The 19,632-nt window shown below is 44.2% G+C and overlaps 1 pseudogene; it reads left to right on the top strand.

The window, feature by feature from the left end:
• Positions 1-18,675: 18,675 nt before the first annotated feature.
• On the top strand, positions 18,676-19,308 carry LOC143385908 (protein lin-28 homolog A pseudogene; annotated as a pseudogene).
• Positions 19,309-19,632: the final 324 nt, after the last annotated feature.

Here is a 19,632-nt window from a genome sequence, read left to right as displayed (position 1 = left end):
TTTTGGTACAGGGAATTGAACCCAGGGGTACTCCACTGAGCTACATCCCCAGCCAATTTTATTTTTTATTTTTGAAATAGGGTCTCACTAAATTGCTGAGGCTAGCCTTGAACTTGAGATCCTCCTGTCTCAGTTTCCTAAATTGATGGGATTATAGACATGAGTCAAATTGTCTGGCCCTCAGGTGCCTTTTTTTAGCATGAGGACTTGCCACCATCCCCCCAACAGGCAAACCTCATTCTACATTTCTTCATAGAAGATTAATTCTGCTTGTTTGGGAACTTCATATAAATAGCCTCTTTTGTGTGAAGCCTAAGATACTTTGAGATGCTTCTTAGCATTGACTTCTTTGAATATCTTTTGTGCACAGACTTCTGAAATACCAACGGTAAGTTTTTAATTTCTTGTTTACCTACTCATCTTTCCCTTTTAAGTCTGATTCCTTCAAGGGCAAATACCTTTTCTGTTCATCTTTGTATTCTTAGCACAACTCCTATGGACACTTAATAAGTGTCTATTTGATGACTTAATGAAGGAATGGGATAAAGTTACTGAATCATAGTAGGTTAGTAGGAAATTTTAATTCATTTTCCCTTCTTTTGTGTAGCCCTTCTCCCACTTCCTTGGGGTCAGCTGCATGGGCCTCTATTTTTCACTGCTAGCTGGTGCCCATGTTGGTGGCCCGGCTGTACCTTAGTCATTGTCAAGCCAAGTGCTTAGCACAGCACTTGGTGTGCTGTGGCATTAGTCAGCAGATGCTGTTTTGAAAATATGTATAAATAATGTGCATTGTGGGGCTGGGCTGACGAGACTCCTCCCAGATCCTTTCTTGTTAACAAGGGACCCAGGAGTCTTTGCTGAGTATAGAAAGTGAGGCAATGCCTTGTTTGCCATGGATCACTGCTCCAATGTCTGGGACCTGTGTGAAGCTATGTGAAGCAGGCAGAGGGGGTCTTTGACCAGCCTCGACCACCAAGCCCCCTTTCTTGTTCATACACTTTCAGGCAAGGAACCCTTTTGTGATCATGCATGCCAAGATGTTAGCTAATTATTGAGCTAGGAAGGGCTCTTGGTTTGCTTTGCATATTTATTGGGGAGTCAGGAACTCTGCACTCTGTAGGAGGGGCAGGCTTTGCTCTGCTCCCAGGCAATTTGCATCCCTCCCAGCGCAGCTCCAATTCCTGGCTTGTGCATTGAGAGAGAGTATTTCCGCGCCCCCCCCCCCCCAGTTTCTTCTGACCACCAGGGCCCACTTGCTGGACATTCCTTCCATCCTCACATTCTTCACTCTATTGAGAAATAAATCCCGAAGTGAAATGCCTCTTAGAAAAGGGAGCCCTCTCCAGAAGGAGATACATGTGAAGCATTGTCTCGTGCCTGCCCCACCCCCATGTAAGGAGAGAGGAGAGGTGTCTTGGCTTCTGTCTGTAGCACTACTTCCTCAAGCACCATGCCTCTCCTGTCCATCTGCTGTCACTGTCCTTTTAGAGACAAGGTTCAGATTAGACCAGTGTGGCCTGATCTTGTTCTTTACATTGGCAGGGGTACAACATGAGTTTGTTGACACAACCTGGGTCCTGCTGTTGGAAATAATCCTGCAGCCTGAGGTGGTGACCTGAGTGTCAGACCTGCACCCCAGCCCTGGCTTTGCATTGACACCTTCGGCAAGTCATCTCCATATTTCAAGCCTCAGTTTCCCCATCTAGGCAATGTCCACCTAAAATCACTGCCAGGTCTAAAAATTGCATGTGAGCTATTCAAGAATCAATTTGAAATGTCAGATTTAGGTTCTATGTAAAAAAGACCTCAGTTGGCAGATGAATATGGATTCCAAAGATGTTGTTTTTCACCTGCTAGCCCTTCATTCATCATTATCTTCCTTAATCATCTCATGTCTAGTGCCGGCCCTGGGTCCACAGATCTGCGCAGCTGTGCAGCTCTTGCTCTTCAGAATGGGCAGGAAACACAGGAGGAGACAAACCGGCTCAGTTTGGCATGGCATGGAGTGAGACGTAAGTATTAATCAGCTCACAAGTGGTTGCTGGCAGGAGATCAGAGGCTTTGTCTAGATTTGTTGAGTGAAGAGAGGCCATGGATGGAGGGAGGAAAGGTGAAGAGCATGAAGGCCTTTGTTTGGGGCTGCCACCACAATATGGTCTATGTAGGGACACAGTGGCAGGAACACCTTGTCCATACCAATAAAGCATGGAGCACCATGTGTTAGGGTAGAAGGCCAACTAGTGGATCAACTTGGATGGCTTGTCTTCTCAGAGTGCAGGAAGGGTGACTGGAAGTGGGAGGTGGGTGGGGTGGGGAACAACAGAAGCATCATCCCAAGGGAGGTCCCCGCTGGCTTCCTGGAGTGCTCTCCTTAGGCTGGAGCTTAGACAGGAGCTGCTCACTGTTTCTGTCTCACACCTGGGTTTCCAGACCAGGGTTCCTAATTAGAGACATTCTTTTGGAGGCCCATCATCTCCTGCCCAGATCTTTGCTGTCTGCTACCCAACGTGACTTCATCAGGGTGATTTCAGAAGCTCGAGTACAGAGAAAAGTGCTTTTCAAAGGCAATACAGTCAGCGAGAGAACGGAGAGGAAGTCAAGCATTCAACTTTAGCTGAGCATCTCAACTACTTCTGTATTGCATGGTGTTATTAAGCACACCTGCACCTTGTGCTTTATGGAAACCTGAGAGATGAACATTTAGATGGTTAAGAAAGGATGAGTCCAGAGGCATTTGCTTTCTCTACAAAAGGACTCTTCTGAAGATTGCCTCCAGGAGTTCTTCCTCCACCCCTTTTCTTTTTTAAGTAGCAGCTTCTCCAAGTACTTACAATGTGATCTGATTTACACACCTCAACTGATTTATTCTAGTTCAACCTAACTTTTAACTATCTTGTTGAAGGCAAGAAAAATGCCTGTTTCCTCTCATCTCTCTCTGCATCCTTCTCTCGTTTCTTCTCCTTCCAAGGACTGTGCCATCCACTGGTCCACATTTGCTACAGAGACCCTCAGTGCCAGAGCTGGGAAGGCCTGAAGAGCAGATCCAAGTTCAGACCCTGTTTTATACATGAAAAAGAGGGGTCCCAGCGAGGTGAAAACAGTCCTCTGAGCATCCAGATAGCTAATGCTGTTTCCATCCCACAGTGTTCCCTACTTCACACCTGCACTTCCCAACATGTCCTCAGTGCATCTAACTGGGTAAGGGACCACATCCAGTGACAAAGCAAACTCTAAACCCATTCATTTTCAAGGTAGTGATAATTGGTTCATCAGGTCCTTCCCCAGCAGGACAGCTCCCTGAAAGCAGTCAGGGTACTGAACACTGAGTAGCCACGGAGTGCCAGAGAGCAGAGAACCCGGAGTCCACCTGGAGAGCTAGGAGAGTGGGCACAGAAGGAGAAGGTGAGATAAAACACAAAGTGAGATAGGTTTTTCCTCTTGCATATTTTCTCATTCCAAGGAAAAATTGGCCTTTGAATTTTATTATTCTGTATATGACAGTCTGCCCTCTATATCTGTGGGCTCCGTATCCCAGGGTTCAAATGACTGCAGATCAATAATATTTGGAAAAAACACAGCTGTACAAAACATGGACAGATATTTTTCCTCGTCATCATTCCCTAAAAAATACAGTGTGATAGCTGTTTATATAGCATTTAAAGTTGTATTAGGTATTGTAAGGAACCGAGAGATGATTTAAAGTAAATGGGAGGTTGTGGGTAGGCTCTATGCATTGCACGTGAGAAACTTGAACACCTCTGAGCCTGGTGTCCATGGGATGTCCTTGAGTCAATGCCCTTCAGACACCAAGGATCCACTCTATGCTCTTTGGTTACATGTGCTTAGAATCCAAGTGTGCTTCAAAACCAAACTGCTGTCTGCTTCAGTCTCCATGTCACCTCCCCCTCTACCTCTTCAACCCAAGGCCATCTGGCTTCCATTTGTCAGGTCACCAGTGGCCTGTGTGTCCTTCAATTCAATGGGTTTACTTTCAATCCTTTGTTACTTAACCTCTCAGTGGTACTCGACTCAAATAGCAATTTCTTTGTTCTTGAAAATGTCTTCCTCTCTCTTTCATGGAACGGCATTCTCCGGGTTCCTCCTGACAATCTGGCCACTCAATGGTCAGACATCATTTTGTGCATGTGGGGTGAAGAGGTACAGGGGTTAAATGCTGGGCACACTACTAGCAAGCTACATCCCCAGACTTTTAAATTTTTATCATTATTTTTTTGAGACAGGATCTCACTAAGCTGCTCAGGTGGCCTCCAGGGTGGGATCCTCCTGTCCCAGCCTCTTGAGTAGCTGGGATTATAGGTATGCACCACAGTACACTAGCTGGTCATACATAATTTAACAACAGGGATAAATTCTGCCATGTTAGGCTATTTTGTCATTGAGTGAACAACATAGAGTGTATATATGGAAAACAAGATGATTTTGTTGCTAGGCAAATATAGTTTTATAGAATCACTGTTGTATCTGTGGTTTGTCCTTGACCAAATTTATTACGTGGTGCATGACTGAATTCCCATCTTCTGGTCATGTCATTTGCACTTGAACATGATGTCATCCCCTCAAACCTATCATGTCTCAAAAGGCATTCACCATGTCCCATCCCTGCTGACTCTTTTCCTCCGATAACCCAATATTCATTATCAACCCTTAAGTCAGTTTGGTCCCTATCATTGTCCATTTTCTGATGCCATAACAGAATGCATTAGACTAGGAAATTTATAAAGAAATAAGTTTTATTTTGGATCATGATTTTGGGAAAATCTAACATTGGGTGGCTGCAGATTGGTGAAGGCCTTGTGCTCCTTCAGCGCAGGGCAGAAAGGGGACATGTAAGCAGGAGTAAGCTAGGAGAAAGCTTGTGAGGTGGCCATGCTTTACACCACCTGTTCTCTTTGTGAGTCCAAACTCAGCAAGTGAGCTTCCCTCCCCTCAAGGGAATTAAGCCTGCTCCTGAGAGCTTCCTCAACTCGACCCCTCTTCAGGACCAAATCCCCTCTCAGAGGCCCCACCGCCCATCAGCACCCTTATGCTGGGAATTGAAGTTCACCATGAGTTTTGGAGGGGCAAACCATGTTCCAAAGATAGCCATCCCCTGGATAAAAACTTGGAGTCAGCTTTGCTTTTCTTCACTTTGTTCACACTGTTGCTTTTCTATTCCCTCCTAAATACGTTTTCAGTCCCCTTCACCACCATGCTCTCGCCACTACCTGACCTCGATTTTGGCAAGAGCTTCTGAACCCTGAGGTTGCTTCTCTGCTCACACAACACACCCCAAGGCCTTCTCTCCTCGGCTGGTCAATGGGGGCTCCTTGCCAGTCTTTCCAGGCTCTGCCTTGCCTGCACAGTCTCCTGTTCAGGGGCCAAGAGGGCTTCCAGCTTTCACTGCAGTCAGACTCCCCTCTGCCAGGGTGCTGGAGGGAAGTGTTTTGAATCTGGATCTGGAGGGTGTTTCCATGGTGTGTGTATTAGGGTGCTAGGTTGGTGCCTCAAACAACAGAAATTTATTTTCTCAAAATTCTGGGCATGAGAAGTCTAGAAATCCAAGTGTAATAGGGTTTGTTTCTTCAGGATCCTCTTTCTTGGCTTGAGGTGGCTGCCTTCTCCCCATACCTTCCTGTGTCCTTCCCTCTGCATGTGTCTCTGTTCTAATCTTTTTATGTATGTGCATGTGGTACTGGGAATTGACCCCAGGGTGCTTGACCACTGAGCCACATCCAGCCCTTTTTATTTTCTATGTTGAGACAGGGGCTCACCCAGTTGCTTAGGGCCTTGCTAAGTTGCTGAGGCTGGCTTTGAATTGGTGATCCTCCTGCCTTAGCCTCGGAGCTGCTGTGATGGCAGGCACATGTCACCACAACTGGTCCAGTTTATAATTTAATGGTTTATTTTTGTTCCCTGGTTACCAGATTTCTCTTTCCTACCTGAGTATAAGCTTAATCAGGGGAGCGGCCCTGTTTTTTCAAATGTATGGTGTCCGTTCATCATGAAAGCCACAGACAGTACCCTCATTGTGTCTTTGCCCTCTGTAACCACAGTCAGATGTACTATAGCATTTTTCTTTCAGCAGAGAGTGTTCTTTTCACACTATTAATCTTTAATTTACTTATTTGTTTATTCTTTTCTTTATGATCTGGGGCCTGTGTGTGCTGCTGAGGTGCGTCATAGCCCCCTACACCATCATTGTACCTACTTTTTGAGACTTTCTTGGGCATGTTCAGAAATGCTGCTGTGTGGGGCACAAGGGTCACAGAACTGTAGGACAGTGGTAAGGGGCAAATCAGGGCTTCTTGGGCTTTCAGGGCCACAAGGACACTGAGGATTTTGTTCAAATGCAAGGTCTGATGCTGCAGCTGTGCCTTTCCAGGAAGCTCCCCGGCTGTGCACGAGGGTGCAAACCTAAGAATGTGGAGGTCTGGGTTCAAGTTCTGCTTTGCCAGTATGTGGCTGTGAGGCTTGGACCAAATCACTGAACTTCTCTGGTTTTCAAGATTCATATTTGAATAAGGAGTTTGCCTGTTTAATCTCTAAGTCTCTTTCTAGCTCTAGAAATTAATCTGTGCTTTGGTTCATTCCATTTGGCAAAAACATTTGGAGAATCTTGAAGAAAAGAGGTAGGAGAATTCAGTCCATTATAGTTTTTAATGTTACTGATAGGGGGGCCATGGCTTGAGTTCCAGTGGATTAAAAAATAATCTTTTAAACCTCCTAGCATTGTCACTCACCACATGGCAAGGCTCAGTGTAGATCATGGCTTTGAATGCATGGCACAGAGACACAGATCTCAAATTGGGTTCCTGTTGTGTTTAGACTCCATCCACAGCTGTGCTGTCTGGGATACATGTTGAAATAACTTTTCAATCTCAAAACAAGCCTCCATTTACTTTAAAAATTCACTTTCCAGGAGTTATATCCAAATCCCAAATTCACCACAGTAGCTGGGAAAGAACAGGTGCAACTGAATGCGGATTTTTGGATTTAAACGTCTGTAACTTGGGATTTGCTTGGTGTGATCCTTGAAAGACTCGCTATTGCTACTGTACGTGGATAAAAATGGTGGATAATGAAGAGAGGAATAATAAAAATTTGATCCAGGACTCTATTTGTGTTAGCTCACTGGAGCCACTGCACAGAAGACCAATGAAGAGGTTAACCATTTCTTATTTTTTTTCTTTAATACTGATTATTCAGAGCAGCAGCAGTAGAATCAGAGAACGGCATCGCAATACCAGGGAGGCAACACATGCTTTCAGATGCAATCCTCCTGAGAATCAGCAGCCTAATTCCTGCTGAGGAGGAGCAGCAGAGGAGCATCTGCAGGACTGGCTGGGTTCCCTCAGTGTGGACAGGGCTCACGGAAGCACCTTGAAGAGACAATGCAACCCTGGGGCATATGTGCAGGTTTGTGCCAGTGTGCGCTCCAGAGGGGCAGGCAGGTGTGGGGGAAGGACAAGAAGGAAACGGTCAGAGGTCTGGTTTCCAAAAGGTACAGCAAGTCTCAAAAAGTCACTCGTCTCAGAAGTGAATATGGCCCCCAGTTAAATCCAGCTGTAAAAAAGTTGGTTGTTTTTAATGAGTGGGTTTCAGGCAGCACGTACAATGAGCACAAGCACACAAACAAAAGAACACCACAGCACACGGTGTTCTTTTCCCTCCTGGCTGGGCTCCTCTGCCTGTAGCAATAGCTGAGCGTGAGTCAATGTGATCATAGTAAAACTATTGTTGTCCAACCTGTCTCAGGAAAGGCCACCTTCCCATTACTGCCCTTGCTGAAGTTCCTAACTGATCTTTCTGCCCAGAATGTTTCAGATGGTCACCTGCCTACCTTACACTCCTGACCCACTTCTCAGAGAGCCGCCTGCATGCCTGGACTGCCTGCATCTTGCATTCTGGGTCGCCAGCATTGCATTCTGGGCCGCCGGCAAGGTACTCTTCCTGTTGGGCCTCTGCAGATTTCTGTATGTGGCGCAGCCACCAGTGCCTAAGTTTCTCCTTCAGGGAGGACTCTCCCTCCATGTCCCCAGCCCATCTGAACACAGCTTTTGTCTCTTCCTTCAGTGTTCAGCTGTCCCCACCCCTTGTCCTCAGTCATGGAGCTCTTCTGTGTACCTGCTCCTCCTCCACCCCAGCCAGGCCTTTTCTTCTCCTTTAAGCTCAGTGGGTCAAGTTGACTTCAATATTACTCGAAACTTTTGCTACAAAAAATTATACCAATAGACGTATACTAGGGGGCAGTTGTTAGCAAGCTCCTGTATGCATCTTTCCTATCTTTTTAGGTTGCCTTTGCTTCAGGTTGAGATGGAAAGACACGGAGTCTGGAGTTAGTAGTAGAGCAGATGGCCCTGGGGACCCTGTGGGCTCACACGCTGGGGCAGGTAAATAGAAGGGAAGGAATTTCGTGGGCTGCTGACTGGGAAGAGGCTCTGGTCTGGCAGTCTGACTACACAGGCTCATCCCCGGACAGTCGCTGCACCTCTGAACCTCAGTGTCCTCTCCTACTGTCACCCTGCCATTGTTCAGGGAGTAAACTGAGAGCTGCAGTGAATGTCCTGGCCACGGGTGTTTGGAACACGCTCCTCCATCCATTTGTTCATTGTTTCTCAATCAGCCAAGATGAAGCGACCCTTGACCAGGCTCCTGGAAGCCTTCCTGCCTGTCTTCCTTTGTACACATGCTGAACACAAAGTCATTTTTGCGAGGATGTTAGAGGGAATGAAACTGCGGCAGTTCTGCCAGGATGGAGCTCTACCCTGGGTCTAAGGCTACCTGCCTTGCCTAGGAGACACCAGCCTCCTGTCTGAACAAGCTCAGAGAGAGCAGCTTCAGTGTGGTTCCCATGGGATAAGGGGAGCCCCCACAATGCAAACCTCTGTACCACTGCCAATGCAGTGTGTTAGCTAAAGGGTCAGAAGAACATGGTTCCAACCTGACCTGACTATTGCTACCCACGTGGACCTGGACAGCAAAAACCTATCTATTGAGGTCAACTTGTGCCTGACACTGTGTTGGGCACTGAGGATATTGTGATGAACAAAACATCGGGGTTTCTGTCCTCCCAGATCTCATGGTTAAAGGGCAAACCACTTTACTGTTCTCAGCCTCAGTCTTCTCTTTTGTAAAGTGGGAATGATAATAATGCCAGTCTCATGGGTTTGCTCACAGAAAGGATGAGGCGACAGTTAAGCTGCTGAGAACAGTGGATTGCATGACATGAGAGCTTCGGTGATTGGCCACAGCCCTGAAGACTGGTGTATGTTTGCTTTCCTGGCCCTGGAGATACAAATATCAGTATCCAGTGAACAGAACTGTCTTTTGGACAAACTCTCATTTATCTGAATATCATTAGATATGTTTAAATAAACACAGAGAAAATGGCAAACTCAAAATGGTTAATTGTATGTGTCAACTTGATGAGGCCAAGAGATACCCAGATAGCTGATAAACCATTATTTTGGGGTGTGTCTGTGAGGATATTGCTAGAAGAGATTAGCAGCTCACTCAGTAGATCCGCCTTCACCCACGTGTCTGGGCATCATATGATTCACAGAGGGCCCCTACCCCCACCCCCACAGAGCAGAGGAGGACAAATTCCCTCTCGCTTCTTGAGCTGGGATGTCCTTCTGCTCTTGTCTCAGACATCCTGGTCCTCAGGCTTTGGGTCACAGCTCTGACTCACAGGCATTTGGGCTCTGGATCACACCCCTCGCCACTGGTTCTCTCGAGTGTGGCTGTTGCATGGTGGGACTTTCCAGCCTCTGTGTTTGTGCAGTCAGTTTCCATAGCAGCTTTTCTTTTATGTATGTGTTTTTGTTGTTGTTGAGGTGCTAGGGACTGAACCCAAGGCCTCCAGCATGACAGGCAAGTACTCTACCCTGAAGCTACATCCCAGCCCTCTTCCATACGTCTCTACATATATTCTAATGGTTCTGTTTCTCTGGAGAACACTGACAATATGGAAGGAAAAAAGGATTGACTGTGATATGCCCCATGCATTATTTGACTTGCTTAAATATTTATTTATGTATTTTTTATACTAGGGATTGAATCCAGGGGACTTAACCACTGAGATATAGTCCCTGTCCCCCTTTTATATATTTTGTTAGAGACAGGGTCTTGCTGAGTTGCTTAAGGCCTTGCTAAGTTGCTGGGGCTGGCTTTGAACTTGTGATCCTCCTGGCTCAGTCTCCTGAGTCACTGAGATTACAGGAGTGCACAACCATGCCCTGTTAAACATTTATTTTTTAAGCAAAAAATAAATTTCAATAAAGTTTAAAAAATGTAAAGTAATCCAGATGTGGGTGGCACACATCTGTAATCCCAGTGGCTCAGAAGGCTGAGACAGGAGGACTGCAAGTTCAAGGTCAGCCTCAGCAACCCAGCAAGGCCATAAGCAACTTAGTGACATCCTTTCTTAAAATAAAAAGTGAAAAACGAACCAGGCACAGTGGCGCACACCTGTAATCCCAGTGGCTCAGAAGGCTGAGGCAGGAGGATTGAAAGTTCAAAGCCCCAGCCTCAGCAACAATGAGGCACTAAATAACTCAGTGAGACCCTGTCTCTAAATAAAATACAAAATAGGGCTGAGGATGTGGCTATATAGTGAAGTACCCCTGGTTAAATTCCCAGTGACTCCCCCTCTACCCATGTAGAGTGATGTCACCATGGGACTTTATCAGTCTTGCTCTTCCAGAAATGTGAGTAGCTCCCCAGCCCTGCTCATAACCCTTCAATAATGATTCCTCACTCACCCTCTCCTCTACCAGCCACTTCCTTCACTGCACCATGGTCCACCTTGGTCATAGGTAGCACTTCCTGAATCCATGTACTGGGCCAATGTTGTGTTCGGCAGTTTCCTTCTGCTGTCTTCTCCCAGGTAGAAGCTTCCAGAGTGAACAATAATCATTATCATCTCTGACAATCTGTGAAGATTAGCTCTAAGGGGAAAAATAGAAAAATTGAATGTGCAAGTTATATTATCTGTTTTAATTTTAAAGCCACGATGAACCCCTCGAGCACTGTAGCACACTGCTGTTTACCAAAGGCCATTATTAGGAATGCCAGTTTGCATGGTGCGTATTTGTGTCTATAGGATCATAGTACATTCTGACCTGTCTGGTCTCTGAACTCCAGAGTGCTCTTTTGCCTGAATATCTTAATTTCTTTTGGTCTCCAGATCAAGCAAGACAATGACAGAGGGCTACTGGCTTCTTCTGCTGGAGCTACAGGGTGTCCCAGAAGAGTTTTGCTTGTGGATGACCCTCTGTGGAGACTGTCGGGGCTCTGGCTTGCAGGGAAGGCTGAGCACTCAGTTTGGAGGAGGACTCAAGTAGTGCACCAGGCTCCCTTGAAGGGCGCTATGGAAGACTTTCTGATCCCTCTAGGGAATCAGAGTGGGTAGAGGAGCACTGTGGGGTCAGGAGTCTGATGGCTACACAGGGGGGATTTGGCAGTAGATCACTGGATACACAGGGTAGTACCTGCTGATGAAGCACCCTTTTTATCACAGAATGGCAAGCACCAGAAGGCACTTTGAATTACAATAAGAGTTTCAAGCCCTTTTTGGGTGGTTCCTAGTAATTGTTAAGTTCTGGGGCAGGGGTGGATGCTATACCTGTTAAAGCTATTTTTTCTCTTTGCCCACCCAGGAGTGGGGTTCATCCTCACTCAGAAGTGGGGTTCCCATACACGAGCTCTCCTAGACACCTATATTCTTCCCTCTTTCACCTTAGCCACCGATCAGAAATTTGGCTCCACTTAGTTTTAGGAAAGGGTGCCTGGCCTTTCTCTGACCTGCCTAGGCTTCTCTTCCAAATGACATGGTCCCCTCTCACTTCCCGTTTCCTCTCTTTAGATCCAGGCCAACTCCTCTCTTGCCCACTCCTTAGCCTCTAGCTCAGGATGGTGAGGAAGAATCCATGGGGGACTCAGGCTCAGCCTCCTGTGTGTTCTGACTGCCCCAGGCCAACCATCATCCCTTCTCTCAAGGGACTGTTTTCAGGAAGAAGACAGAGCTTTTGAACTCTAAGGAAGTTCCCAGGTGTTAGGATTAGGCTTGATCCCTTACACTTTGAAGCATATTTCATGCAAATGAAAACCAGGAAAGCACAGGAGGAACACACGTACATCAGATAAAATAGACTTTAATTCACCAGCTATAAAAAGACACAAAGACTATCATTGACTAGTCATAAAGGAGCCAGTACAGCCACAGGATATGACAATTTTAAATACTCATGCACCCAATATCGGAGCACCTAAACATATAAAGCAAACACTCACAGATCTAAAGGGAAAGAGAGGGCAACGTGAGAACTGTGGACAGGCCATCCAGATGGAAGGTAACAGAGACATGGAGTTACACTGCACTCCAGGCACTTATAAGAGGGCCTGCAAGCTAAGCTGTTACCTTTGTAGTCTTATCACTGCTGGGGGGTGGGTGGAGGAAGGCACCATCTCAAAAATGTGTAACCACATTTCCCTGCTGCCACAGTGTCGCCCATTGTGGGCTGTGGCCAGTGGCTACTCTGGTCTCTCCAGTTTAAGACATGAATGGAAGGGACCTTCCAGCATGCCGGTGTCTACTTCATGGGGGTTGTTCCTGGCAGGATATGAAGAGGCAGTACCAAGACCTTGCTCCCAGATCCCAGTTCAAAGAGTACATTGAGCTTACCTGCTCTGTGCTCTGAGCCCTAGCAACCTCCCTGCAGTCAGAAGCAGATGGACCTGAATAACAAAAAGTGGCTTCGTAACATTAATGATGTATTACATCCTTTTCTTATAGCAGATCACTCCCAAATGATTATCATGAAGTGAATCTCACATCCTTTCTTCATTATTTATCTTATCCATTGGGAAAAGGTAAAAGGTTGGCATCAGACACACACAAGCTCTGGGGCTACATGTGACTCCTAAGCATGTCAGACTTTATGGTTTGAGGTTTGACCTCCACACCTGCATGTTAGCATCAGCCCTTGCTCTCTGACATTCTGACCTCCTGAGGCCAGAAATTCTGCTGGTCAGAGAAACACACCCGAGACTCATTGGTGTAGATGAACATTCTACCACAGAGAGCTAAACTGGCATAAAAATTGTTTGATGTTCTATCTGTGGTTGAACTGGAAAATGCCCTTTAATATATTTAGTCTGAATTGCTGCATCACTGAGGGTGACTGGCATGATTAGGCATGAACAGGTTGGCCTGTGCTGTCAAGATCATCTCATACCAAGGACCACAATCAGTCCTTTTGCTAGAAGCCATGCTGAAGAGGCACACCTTTTACCTGAGCAAATCTAAAAATCACAGCTTTGTTTTTGTTTTTCAAGTACTGGGGATTCACACTACCAATGAACTACATTTACAGCCCTTTAAAAATCTTTTTATTATGAGGTATGATCTTGCTAAGTTGTCTGGGCTGGCCTCTAACCCATGTTCCTCCAGCCTCAGCCTCCTGAGAAACTGGGACCATGCATAGGTATGCAAACTGCACCCAGTCTCTGGCGTCCGTTCCTGAGAGTGATTTTGCAATCTCCCCCTTGTCTTGCCCTCTAGAATACCTGCTGATAAAACAGAGGGAGCTTGAGGTGCAGTCACAGAGTATAGCCTGCTGCTTCCTCCTATTTATATGTGTGCATTCACAAACAGTGCTTCTAATCATTTTCAATCATCATCTGCTCCCACAGACCTGATTTTCAAGGAACTTCATTATTTTAGGCTGAGATATCTATGACAGTGTATGTGGCAGAATAACTCTGTCTTGTCACTCATTGTACATTACACTACAGAAACCACCCCTGAATGCTGGAACCAAATTCCAGTTGCTACAGAGCTTGGTTGATTGCTGTATAAGTGCCTGTACCCCATGGTACATGGAAGAAGGCAGTGCTGATTTTGTCATTCTTTTCAGTGACATTTCTGTTGTTGGGGATATGTAATTTTACTTTCAAACCACAACTAAGTAGAAGATGGAAAGAAGTAGTTAGGTTTTGGATCTCAAATAATTACTAGATCCAATACAGACTGAAAATTGGGTTTTCACAAAAATAACATTATTCCATTTGTCTTCTGGAAGGTTCTGTTATGCTTGAATTTTCCTTGTTATAGATGTAAACTACCATTGACTTTGCTCAAAATTTGTTTTATAGCTATCAACTATAGTGTTCGTAATCTTCAGTTTTATTTCCAACCTCAACAGTAGTAAATAGTTTTATTTTAGGAAGTTGGTTTTTCTCAATTATCATTTGAATGTACACTGATATATTTGTAATCATGATGGGATTCTTCATATCACTATTGAGCTGCAAGTTCATGATTCACATTCATTATTCAAAAATATATGTGTGGATCTCTGTCATGGGCTTAATGTGTAATCAAAATGGAGAGCATTCTATCTGTGAATGTCAAAAGCCCAGTGTACATTGTTATCTGCCATAGATATTTTGTGAAATTTGCAAAAGACCAGCTTAATGGTACTTCCACTCTTTCTTCATTTACAGAATTTTAATTAGAGAAAACATCTGCCCTCCCAAAAAGGAAGGAAGGAAGGAGGCTGGGATGAAGGGAGAAAATAGAAAATAGCAAATAACTAAATGCTGTTTTCAATAAGTTGCTTAAAATGAGATGGACTAGCTCTGAGTTCTGCTTTAGGGTTGTTGTCATAAGATCACATGAAGGAATAGCTGTTAGGTTTCTTGGGGATTTTTTTTAATTAAATGATCTTGAACTGATCTAATTTGGGCCCCTCAATGGTCAGATTTTCTTTTTATTCCTGCAAAATGGAGTGATGTACCTGATCTGACTTTTTCTGCTCACACATAGAGATGTGCCTTTTGTTAAACTTAGAAATAACTATTTTCTCTTGTCCATAGAAAAAAGGATGGAATTGTTTAGACAGCAGAAAAGGAATGGTAAAAAAGTATCTCAGTCAGTTATAATGAAATCCAAGTAATTTGTTCTTTTCCTTTTCTGACTGCTGGGTTCTGTTTTCTACCAATGGATCCAGCAACTGCACTGTCCATCATGGGTAAACAGAGCTCTTCCAGGTTTCAATTCTGTATTCTGTCAAGCTTCCCCTAGAAAGTAGGATTACATTTTACAGATATCATGAGACTTCTGCTTAGGCTGGACTACATCTATCAACTTCTGCCTTCACAGGTATTATCTGAAAAACAACATAGAGACAGAAGTGGTTTGTTCAGATGAGGATGCTCAGGAGTTGTTGTGAGAGGGTCAAGTTTCCCTCCTTCAGCTCAGTAGTGTGGAAGTTGCTACCCAGCTCTCCATGTAGAGTTTTGAACTCTTCTGCAACATTGAGCCTACTGAATATATAGATGATTTATATATACTTAAGTCACAATCCAGCTGTCACAACCTGAAGAAATTTGAAGAAGTCATTAACCAGGAGACATTTTAGGTGGCATCTGAAATTCTTCTAGAGACAAACCAGCTGAAGAGGATGAAGCTCATTAAGCATTTTATCAAGATAGCATTGCACCTTAGGGAATGCAAGAATTTTAACTCAATGTTTGCAATCATCAGGTAAGAGCACACATCAGTCTTAAGATTCAGTGTAGGTTACAGATTAGAAATCATCTCCTTCTAGGGATATCATATAATTTTATAAAATGTGGTAGTTTATAAATGACTGAGGTTTTTAATACCATGCTGGTAATCAAACTCTTGCTAGATTGTCATTGACTCTCAGTGAACAGTTATTTTATTTGATTCTTAATTCTTACCTTCAAGAACCTCTCATATGTTGATTTGGAGATTGGACATTTGAATTACATCACATTTTATTTATTTTTTTATCTTGGACTGTGTGCAAACTATTTGAGCTGCTGAGAACATCAATTAACCTCCTTTTAAAATAATAATAACACAAGGAATTTTCAAGATTAATTGATATGATGTATGTGGAATTCCATTGGAGAGCATGGAGCTGCATCACAATAAATGTTAATTTTCCTCCCCTTTAAGTCCTTAGATTGAACCTAGTAGAAATTGCAAATGAAAAAAAATAGTTATTTTAATGTTAAAAGTGACTGTAAAGTTAATCATTTTTATCTGCTGGGAGTTTGATCATGGTGTCATGACTATTTTTGTGTCTTTTGTTTTCATTTCTTAATGGAGAACATTTTCCTACTCTGTTTTATTAAATGCGCTTGCTGTGAGCAAAACACTGTTCTATTTGGAGGAAAAGCAACAATACTTGTATTCTAGAGGTTTTGCTGATGGTCTGCTAGTCAGCTTTCATTGTTGTAACAATGTTGCTAAGAAGCTTTTTATAAAGAGGAAAGGTTTATATTGCCTCACAGTTTGGGAGGTTTCAGGTGGTGGTCATTTGCCTCTGTTGCTTTTTAGCCTGTGTTGAGGAAACAGGTGCATGTGGTGGAGCAAAGCTACTTACCTCATGCCTCAGACAGGAAAAAGAGATAAAGAAAGAATTCAGGGTCCCCGCATCAACTTTTGGATACACTCCAGTGACCTAAGACATCTCTCTAATCCCTCCTCTTAAAGACACCCTCTATCAACTTTCAATAGCACTATGGAGGAGGGACTGAGCTCATACTCACAGCCCTTTGAGAACATGTGGGACCTACACTCTAGCAGATAATACACAGATCAGGGGAGTATAAAGGGAAGAAGAATCCAACCCACAGTCTTGGCCCAGACTCTGCTTCTATCTGGCATTCTCATCACCCAGGATTACCCAAGTTTCCTCTGCACCACTCTATACATTGCCAGACATGGAAAGCATCCATGCAGATGTATTTGTCAGTAAATAAGCAGTGCAGTGTTTTGCTTCATCCATTTCAGAAGATAACATTTACATGCATCCCTCTTTTCTTTCTTCCTCTCTCAGTGGCCTAAACCTGGCACCAGTGGCAAGACTGGGAGAAACCTGGGATAAACTTCCCAATAAATATGAAAAGCTATTTCAGGATCTCCAAGACCTATTTGACCCTTCCAGGAACATGGCAAAATAATGTGATGTCCTCAAAAGTCAAAACCTGCAACCTCCCATAATTCCTCTATTCCCAGTTATCAAGAAGGATCTCACATTCCTTCATGAAGGTAAATGCAAGGTAGGGGAGTTCCACCTTCACTTGTAGCAGTATATAATAGATGCCATGTGATTTCCATTTTCTTCTTTGCCAATTACAGGAAACAATTCAAACCTAGATGGGCTGGTCAACTTTGAGAAGCTAAGGATGATTGCAAAAGAGATCTGGCAAGTTGGCTGAATGGCTTCAGTTAATGTTGACCCAGGTCTCATGTTCAGGACTCGGTGAGAGATTCACCTCCAGTGGCACATAGAGGACTAGAGAGCTTAAGCTTAGAGTTTTCATACTAATGAAGAAATTTTACATATATATATCTGCAGAATTGCAGACAATATATTAGGATGTACCAAGAATCACCATCAAAAATTCATTTGGAGTACATGTCTAACTTGGCATCATGTGTAATTTTGACTATTTGTAAAAAGTTTGTCCTTCAACTATTTTTAAGTAAACATGAATCACAGATATTTATTCCTTATTTTTTAGAACACTTTCTTGTAAATATGTAAATATCCCAAACAGTATTGTCTTCTTATTCACATGATAGATTTAGATGTCACCTTAGTAAAAAATGACTAGGAGACAAAATAAGTCAATCTTTTTCTAGAAGAAAAATAAATATGTTTGTCATTTCAACCAGAAAAATTGTGTCTAGTAAGGTGGTGTGTGTGGGATGATTATGCAGTTTAATGTTTGTGGGCTTGTAGAAGGGCTTATGCAAATGTTTAGACCTTTATTTCTGAACTTGTGAACTCCTTGTCTATTTCTGCACCTGTGCTTCAATCTCCATGGCTCTCATGTAAAGGAAGAAGAAATGGGAGAAGAGTTTGAGAGAGGTGGTGGAGAACTTGTATAGCCACACATAGTTCTTGCTCAGTTCATTGCATTATTTTCCTACCTGCTATATTTTTTGACAATTTGCATTGTTTGAAATCTCTTTCCCTAACAGAATTTTAGATGTCAAACTGACTTCAAGTGTAATCTGTTGAGGCCTGTGCTTTTGAAGTCATGATCCATGAGATCTGTGAAATGTTTGATGATTATTTGGGGAACTATGGCCAGACATATTTCCAGGCTCTGAGAAAAAAAATAATATAATCTGTGCCTTGAAATTAGGAGAGCCCAAAGGAGGGGAAGGGAAGAAGAATATTAGAAAATATTTAAATTGTGCAATTTAAATACTACTGCACAGATATTTTAGTACATATGAATAATGTAACAGGTGCCCACAGAGTTAAAATCATATGTTTACAGATTAATGAAATACAGTTTCCATTATATATAAAACAATATTTAAAAAAATGATTTTTAACAATTCATGTGCTAAACAGTTTATGTGTGTAGATGATCATATTTGCATGACTGTTATATTAACAGATTTATTATATTATTATAAAAACGCATCACATTCAACCCAAGGAAAATGAAAACAATTGAGAATAGTGGAGGTAATTTTATTTGAATCTTTAAAACACCATTTTTAGGAGATGTAAAGATAATACAAGGCTCTTCTCCGAACCACCCCTTTGCCTGCGGACTTCTCTGGGGCCAGCAGCCGCCCGACTAGGGGCCCGGCCACGGGCTCAGCAGACGACCATGGGCTAGGTGTTCAACCAGCAGTTTGCAGGTGGCTGCACCAAAGCGGCGGAGAAGGCGCCCGAGGAGGCGCCGGCGGTCGCGGCCCGGGCAGCAGACGAGCCGCAGTTGCTGCACGGTGCCGGCATCTGTAAGTGGTTCAACATGTGCATGGGGTTCGGCTTCCTGTCCATGACCGCCCGCGCCGGGTCGCGCTCGACCCCCCCAGTGGACGTCTTTGTGCACCAGAGTAAGCTGCATATGGAGGGCTTCCGGAGCCTGAAGGAGGGCGAGGCAGTGGAGTTTACCTTTAAGAAGTCTGCCAAGGGCCTGGAATCCATCCGTGTTACTGGCCCTGGTGGTGTGTTCTGTATTGGGAGTGAGAGGCGGCGAAAAGGGAAGAACATGCAAAAACGCAGATCCAAAGGAGACAGGTGTTACAACTGTGGTGGGCTAGATCATCATACCAAGGAATGCAAGCTGCCACCCCAGCCCAAAAAGTGCCACTTCTGCCAAAGCATCAATCATATGGTAGCCTCATGTCCACTGAAGGCCCAGCAGGCACCCAGCTCCCAGGGCAAGCCAGCCTATTTCCGGGAGGAAGAAGAAGAAATCCACAGCCCTGCCCTGCTCCCTGCAGAGGCCCAGAATTGAGCCATAGCGGGTGGGGGCTATTCTTTTGCTATCAGGAGTTCAAGGAGCAGGCATCAATTGGCAGAGTGGAGAAAGTGGGGATAAGGGTGGGTTGGGGGTATCTGGCAGTGCCAAGTTTCTCAGGCCGGGGTTCCCGCATCATCCCATCTTCCCTTTCAGTGGGGGGAAGGGGCGAGGCAAAGGAACTCCAACCATGCTCTATAGAAATTCAAGTAAGGGCTTAGGGGCAAAGCCACCTTAAAACCTGTGTGCTTTATCTGAGTCTTCACCCCAAAACCTCTAGCTTTTGAAAGTGGCCTGGATGATAGGGAGGTTGTTTTCCTT

Source organism: Callospermophilus lateralis, chromosome 11, assembly GCF_048772815.1.
Source record: "Callospermophilus lateralis isolate mCalLat2 chromosome 11, mCalLat2.hap1, whole genome shotgun sequence".
NCBI classification, from domain to species: domain Eukaryota; kingdom Metazoa; phylum Chordata; class Mammalia; order Rodentia; family Sciuridae; genus Callospermophilus; species Callospermophilus lateralis.
This window is presented reverse-complemented; position numbering and strand designations above follow the sequence as displayed.